A 7,873-nucleotide genomic window follows, 5' to 3' on the forward strand; every position below is an offset into this window, starting at 1 on the left:
AAACCCTCTTCTTCTGTAGCAATGTCTTCCTCTTCCTCCTCCGCTTCCAACCTCTCCATCCAATCGGCGCCGAAAAACAAGGAAGAAGACGATCCTCGTTCCGGGGCGAATCCCATTCCGTCCGACAAGGAGAAGACAGAAAAAAGAGCGGAAGGGACTGAGGTTTCCCCCTCCACCAAGCTCCCGCTGAAGAAGCGCTCCCGCATGTGGGCGGACAGCGAGGACGATGAAGATGACGAGGAAGAGGAGGATGAGGAGGAGGAAGATGATTCCTCCTCCGCGGGATATCCTCCAACGAAGCGCCTCCGCACCTGGGCGGACAGCGAGGATGATGATGATGACGAGGAGGAGGAGGAAGCTCCAGCCGACAGCTGTGACAGCGATGGCGAGGAGCTTCCGGGGAGCAGCGCCGATGATGACGGCGATGATGAAGACGGCGACGACTAGCGGAGTAGGAATAGCAGTTAGTAGTGCACTAGGCACCAGATCCCTCTTTTGGGAGCCCTCGGCTCTTCTTGTAAAGCCGTATCTTTGAATTAATAAGAATTGTTCGTTCCATCTTCTTTCATCAATTCAATCTCCATCTTCCTGCTCGCCACACCAGGATCGATAGCAAACGGACCGGATTATCGTTTTTTCCCTGACCATGGTCTTTTGCAATTCCATAGCCGATGATTGTTCATCGGCTAATCTGAGCAACTCCAATCGGCTCTTGAGAATATAGAACATCCACTAGATCAGCTGCCCCCCCGAGCCTTAGTCAAGGCGAGGACACCAGCAAGGACGTGCTCCAGGGCACTCGTGAGGCCAAACTGAACACCATAACTGTTCTAGAGTCGATGGCGGCGACATCGGCTTTTGTGTTTTTTTTTTTTACGGCCGATTGCATCGGCCCCCACACTTTGGATCGTCCCCTTTTGCTGGCCGACTCTAAATCGGCCTCCCTACCTTAGTGCCTATCATCCCACATGCTTGGGAAATATTTCTTGAGGTGTTGACCATTTACGGCCACTGGGAACTTCTGTCCGTCCAATTCTTCCAACATGTATGCATTACCTTTCAAGGCCTGGACGACTTTATACGGACCGTGCCAATTAGGAGACCACTTGCCATATGCCTTGTCCCTGGTTCCTAACGGCAACACAGCTTCCCATACCAGGTCACCAACCTGAAACTCCTTTGGCCTAACCTTCTTATTGTAGGCTCGAGCTACCCGGGCCTTGTTTTCCTTGATCTTTTCCAACGACCAAAGCCTCAGCTCTGTTGCGTCCTCAATGGTGTCACTCATCAAAGTCGCATATTCGTCTGCCGTCAGGTCGTCCTGAAACGTGACACGTCTTGACCCAGCCGTAATCTCCCAAGGTAATACGGCCTCTTGCCCATAAACAAGCTGGTACGGCGAAGTTTTTATAGCTCCATGGCATGACATGCGGTAGGCCCATAATGCCTCTGATAACTTCTCATGCCAATCCCTTGGGTTTTCTTCAATCTTTCTCTTGATCAGCTTGATTAAACTCTGATTGGACGCCTCAGCTTGCCCGTTCGCCTGAGCATAGTACGGAGATGATCGGATCAGCTTAATCCCCATGTCATCGCAGAATCCCCTGAACTCTTTAGACACAAAGACCGAGCCTCCATCGGTCGTGATGGTTTGGGGAATCCCGAACCTGTGAATCACGTGTTCTTTCACGAACTTGATCACATCTTCTGATTTCACCTTTTTCATAGGGACGGCCTCCACCCACTTGGTGAAGTAATCTGTGATGGCCAAGATAAATTCGTGTTTCTTGCTCGAAGCCGGATGGATTTTTCCAATCATATCCATGCCCCACCCTCGGAATGGCCAAGGTTTGACGATCGGGTTCATTGCTGATGCTGGTACCATCTGAATCTTCCCGAACATCTGGCATGCCTGGCACCCCTTATAATAATTGAAGCAATCCTCAAGCATGGTGGGCCAATAGAACCCTGAGCGTCTGATCAGCCACTTCATCTTGTGAGCCGACTGATGAGTTCCACAAGCGCCTTCATGCACCTCATGTAAGAGCCGATTAGACTCAGTTGGTCCTAGGCACTTGAGTAGTAACCCTTCCAACGTCCTGTAGAACATGTCGTCTCCTATGAGGACATACTTCATGGCTTTGTATCTTATCCGCTTAGGTGCCCCCCGAGCCGAATCTTTTAAGTATTTGAAGATTTCGGTTCTCCAATCATCTTGTTCCAGGAATTGGACCTGGACTTCTGACCCTTCAGGTGTATCTATGTAGCCTGACGCCATTTGCGCGAGATTGTTGGCCTCGGTATTCTGGGATCTTGGGACCCAATTGAAGTTGATGTATCTAAACTGTGTCATTAGCTCACGGCATTCCATCCAATATGGGAAAAGCGACTCACTTTCGCACTTATATTCATCCGTGAGCTGGTTGATTACCAACTTGGAGTCTCCAAAAAGCTCTACTGCTTCAGCTCCAGCTTCTAGTAGCAACTCCATCCCCTTTCGTATCGCTTCATACTCCGCCACGTTGTTGGTGCAGGGGGTCGACAACCTGATGGAGAAGGAGTACTCCGTCCCCCTAGGCGATACGAGCAGAATGCCGATGCCGCAACCACCGTCGCAAGCCGATCCATCGAAGAACATAGCCCACGCACGTATGGATAGTGCTGCTATATTGGTATTGATTCGCTCGGCTATGAGATCGGCTAACGCTTGTCCTTTGACTGCTTTCGCAGGCTGATACCGAAGGTCGAACTCTGACAATGCAAGCATCCATTTACCCAATCGTCCTTTCAACACGGGGGCCGACAACATGTGCTTGACAACGTCGGACCTCAGGGTATCTTGTCTCCGCGTCCAACATCCTTCTGCTGAGGTAGAAGACGACCCTCTCAACGCCCTCGTAGAGTTGCACCACCACCGAGGCGATGGATGTGTCGGCTACTGACAGGTAAATGTAGAACGGCCTGTCTTGTTGGGGCGGCACCAGCACGGGCGGTGTCGTCAAATACCGTTTGATGTCGTCGAACGCCTGCTGCTGTTCTGCCCCCCAGTGAAATTCGTCATCGGACTTAGTTTTTACTACACCCATGAACGGCTCGATCCGTCCTGACAGGTTAGAGATGAATCGGCGAACGAAGTTGATCTTGCCGATAAGACGTTGTAGCTCCTTCTTCGTGGTGGGCGGCTGCATGGTACGCACTGCCTCCTGACTCTTCAGGCCGATCTCAATTCCTCGCTCATGGACCAAAAATCCTAGGAACTGGCCGGCCGTCACCCCAAAGGCACACTTCTTTGGGTTCATTCTCAGTCCGAACTTTCGAGTTCGGTCTAGTACGTGTCGTAAATCTTCCAAGTGTCCCTCCATGGATACAGATTTGACTACCACATCATCGATGTAGATTTCCACCAGCTTGCCGATCAGATCGTGGAATATATAATTCATGGCTCTTTGGTACGTCGCGCCGGCATTCTTCAGCCCAAAGGTCATGACCACGTATTCAAATAAGCCTACTGCCCCTGGCACTCTGAATGCAGTCTTGTGAATGTCTTCTGGGGCCATGAAGATCTGGTTATAGCCGGCGTTGCCATCCATGAAGCTTAAAACCTTGTGGCCAGCAGCTGCATTGATCAAAGTTTCCGCCACAGGCATCGGGTATTCATCTTTTGGAGTAGCTCTGTTAAGGTCTCGGAAATCGATAGCCACCCGCCACCGGCCGTCCTTCTTTTCCACTGGAACGATACTGGATATCCATTCCGCATACCTGCATGGCCTGATGAATCCGGCAGCCAACATCTTCTCGATCTCTTTCTTGACCTCTTCTAGGATTTCGGCCTTCATTTGTCGTGCTCGTTGCTGGAAGGGCCGAAACCCTTTCTTCAGGGGGAGTCGATGCTCGATGATGCTCCTGTCCAGCCCAGGCATCTCCGTGTAGTCCCATGCGAAGCAATCTGGGTACTCTTTCAATAGAGCAATCATCTGACTCCTGAGCTGCGGGTCTAACTTCCTGCTGATAAAAGTTGGCCGCGGCTTATCCCCGGGGCCGATGTCGACTTCCTCTAGCTCGTCAGCCGATGTGAACCCGAATCCCAGCTTTCCGTCACCTGAGAGGTCGACGCCGAATACTGGGAGAGCTGGTGGTGCGTGTGATATGGTCCGACCGCTGGGATCGGCTTCTTCTTCATCCTTGCTGTGGGAGCAGCCGCCCTCATCACTACCCTCACCAGGGTGGTACCCCAGCTTCACCACGTTGGTGCTGATGCCATGGGAGCGGGTGTAGTGGGAAGAGCCGATGAGGTTGGCTTTGCGGAGGATCTTGACTTCGCCATCCCGATCCTCGTACTCGACCGGAGTGCTTTCCGCCATCTCAGATGTGGATGGCGAGGTGGTTGTCGTTGAAGAGTGGTCCCACCGGGCGTGCCAGAATGTGTTGACGTCAGAAACCCACCGGCGGGCAGTGACTGGCCAACACCGTAGAGCCGGGAATGACTAGGGCTGCGGCTGGCCCCAGTCCCTCAGAGCGACGGCCCGCAAAGCCTCCTCGGTCGCGCGCCGATGCGGGTCGCAAGGGCGTGCCACCGACCTATACCTGGTCGGGAAGGTGTGGATGATGCCTCGCTTAGTTTCCTGCGGGGCACACACGTACACGTTGAATACGAGCCTCGATCGGCTCTCAGGTTGTCCTGTGAATCGGCTCATGGAGCCGATCCACCCATGATTCGTCCAAGGTGGCCGAATATATGGTGGTCCTGCTTGATCAAGATAGAGCATATGAGATCCACGACGATCTAGGGTTTTCACCGCATAATCGGATCATCCTACTCACGATTGGGCCTCGCGCTCACGCACGGTAAACGTAAGCCAGCCCTAGACAAGGCCTAAAAACCAACACTAGGTTGATCCTCGGAACGTCCTGTCTAGGGGCAGCAAACTACACCCCGCATGCCGCTGGATCCTCCAACCCTTTGTAAGGCCTAACTATTGCAGATATTAAACTAATCCTTGATGAATCAAGGAGCGACCATAACGGATCAGATCTACTAAATAAAGATCAAGCGGGGTGCCGCCCCTGCACCCATGATGAGGCACAAGGACGGCTAGACGCGCAAGGGTTGCACTACGCAAGCATATGATGCTAAGAACGATGCTAACCCTAACGCGTCTACGATAACTACGTTGCTCGCCATCAAAAAGGCTTCAGTACGAGCAACGCATGAACAACTAGGCAGGCTCGTGCTGCCTAGATCGCGAGATGCGATCTAGGCAGCATGGTGCTTACCGGAGGAACCCTCGAGACGAAGGAGTTGGCGATGCGCCGAGATTGGTTTGTGTTGAACGTTGGTTGTTGTTTATTCCATAAACCCTAGGTACATATTTATAGTCCAGGGGACTTCTAATGTAGGCGTGCACTAAATCGTGCACGAGATAGATTCTAACTTCTAAACTAACATGCGATCTAAAATATTACAGATACATGGGCAGTTTAGCCCAATTTGGTATAAAAGGCCGATTCACATATCTCTTCTATGTATAATCTTCACATCCATCTTGATCGCGGCCCACCTCTGGTTTGGTCCTCTGGCCTGGTCACATTCTGGTGATAACAGCAGCATGGTGCTTACCGGAGGAACCCTCGAGACGAAGGAGTTGGCGATGCGCCGAGATTGGTTTGTGTTGAACGTTGGTTGTTGTTTATTCCATAAACCCTAGATACATATTTATAGTCCAGGGGACTTTCTAACGTAGGCGTGCACTAAACCGTGCACGAGATAGATTCTAACTTCTAAACTAAGATGCGATCTAATATGTTACAGATACACGGGCAGTTTAGCCCAACTTGGTATAAAAGGCCGATTCACGTATTTCTTCCATGTATATATCTTCAAGTCCATCTGGATCGCGGCCCACCTCTGACCTGGTCAAATCCTGGTGATAACACATGCCCCCCTGGTTTTGGAAATGACATTTCCAAAATCATTACGCTTCCTTTCGTCGGGTCATGTCGTGGCAGAGCAGAACTGTTGTAGCATCCGTCATCATGACACCTTGCCTTCCCAACTCCTCTGCATGATTCGATAGTTCTGGCACCATACCCTGGAAACTGTTTCGGGCATTAAATCTCCAAGATATCTCCCTGATTTAACCGCAGCAAACAGTCTTCTTCCTCATCCCCTTCGCACTAGCCTTCAAAAAACCCTCCTCTGCCACCATGCCTTCGTCCTCCTCTTCTTCCTCCTCATCGGGTCTTTCCTATGTGTCCTCTCCCATCCGAGAGTCGACGCCTTCGTGGGGCACGCAGGCGGCGTACGATATCCTTGCCCCAACGAAGTGGGACAAAGAGGACCATGACTCCCTCGTTTGGTCCGAGGATGACACATCCTTGACCGACGGGGAGAGCGACCTCCGCTTCCTCGCCGTTGGGGAAACGGAGGAGGAGAGTGACGACGACAGCTTCTCCTGTGACTTCACCTCTTCCGGGGAGGAAGGGGAGCAGGAAGAGGAGGAGGAGGACGACGACGAGAGCTCCTCCGACGAGCCGCCGGCCAAGCGGTTCCGCCCTTGGCCGGGCAACCTTAGCGACTTCGACAGCGACGAGGACGACGCTGACGAAGAAGATGAAGACGACGAGGGCCCAGTCGGCGGCCATTGGAGCGACGACGAGCCCGCCGGAAGCAGCGCCGATAGTGACGACGATGGCGACGACGAGGGCAGTGATGGCCCATAGATAGGACCTCTAGTAGGGCCAGTAGCAGTAGATGGGGCAATGGATCCCCTGGTACTTCCCTTTTGAGAGGAATTAGCTCTTTATGTAAGAAATCTTATCGAATCAATGGAGAACTTTTCCCCAATTCTGATTTTGCCGATTCCTTCTGAATTTAATTGAGCCGATTCCCTCTTCCACTGACCTTGCCGGTTCGTCCTCTTTGCCAATGTGTAACGAGCCGATAGCACCGCATCGGTCCTCTGAAATTCGCCCTTCCCTTCTTCAACTGATGATTTTCTAAATCTGGCAGAAAATGCAGGATCTTCAGGAAAACCTTTGAATTTTTCCAACCAAACCCAATAATCCTCTCCAATACTCATCATTTGTGAAGAAGGTTGCAATGAAGGATCAGCCGATGGTACCCCAATTGGCTCTTTAAACAGAGCAAAAACAGAACATCCACCGGGCCTGCTGCCCCCCAAGTCTTGGCCAAGGCAAAAACAGAAACGAGGACGCGTGACTTAGCTGAAATAGCCTGGGCTTGATCATGCAGAGCCAGCCGATTTGTACATAAATCGGCTTGCAGAGAGCCTTCAAGGCGGGCTGCCCCCCGAGCTTCTTCAGTCCGCTCCTAGCGCTCTGCTGGTCAGATCGGCTCCTTTCCTTTGGCGGATCTAATGCGATCCATCCTCGACCTGATCTGCACATCCAGGCTGCTCTTGAAGAGAGGTTCCGAGCCCTTAAATTACTCCACTGAGGAGCCCTTCGTGCTTCATTGAACCTCTGATCGTAACAGTTATTCCTCTTGAGTCGATGGCCACGCATCGGCTACTTCTCAATTCTAAAGTCGATGCCCTTGCATTGGCTGTAAAATGTTTAAAAATTTTAGGCCGATTTGTGTATCGGCCCCCATGCTTAGTATCATCCATCTAGGTGCCCCCCCGAGCCGATTCTGTCAAGAGAATTGATGGTATCGGCTCGTCAGGTAGTCTCTGTTGGGTCAAACGTTGATCCCAGGCAGAATAGATGGTGAGGATAATTTTGGCCGATTGCTGGAATCGGCCTCCATGTTGCTTGCTTGGTGAAGGTTTTGTAATGTCCCTTCATAAATTTTGGAGGGCCGATCGCAAGGATCAGCCTTGCCACGTTTGCTTATTGACGTAGTCTTGCTACT

Source organism: Lolium rigidum, chromosome 6 (assembly GCF_022539505.1).
Source record: "Lolium rigidum isolate FL_2022 chromosome 6, APGP_CSIRO_Lrig_0.1, whole genome shotgun sequence".
In the NCBI taxonomy this organism is placed as follows: domain Eukaryota; kingdom Viridiplantae; phylum Streptophyta; class Magnoliopsida; order Poales; family Poaceae; genus Lolium; species Lolium rigidum.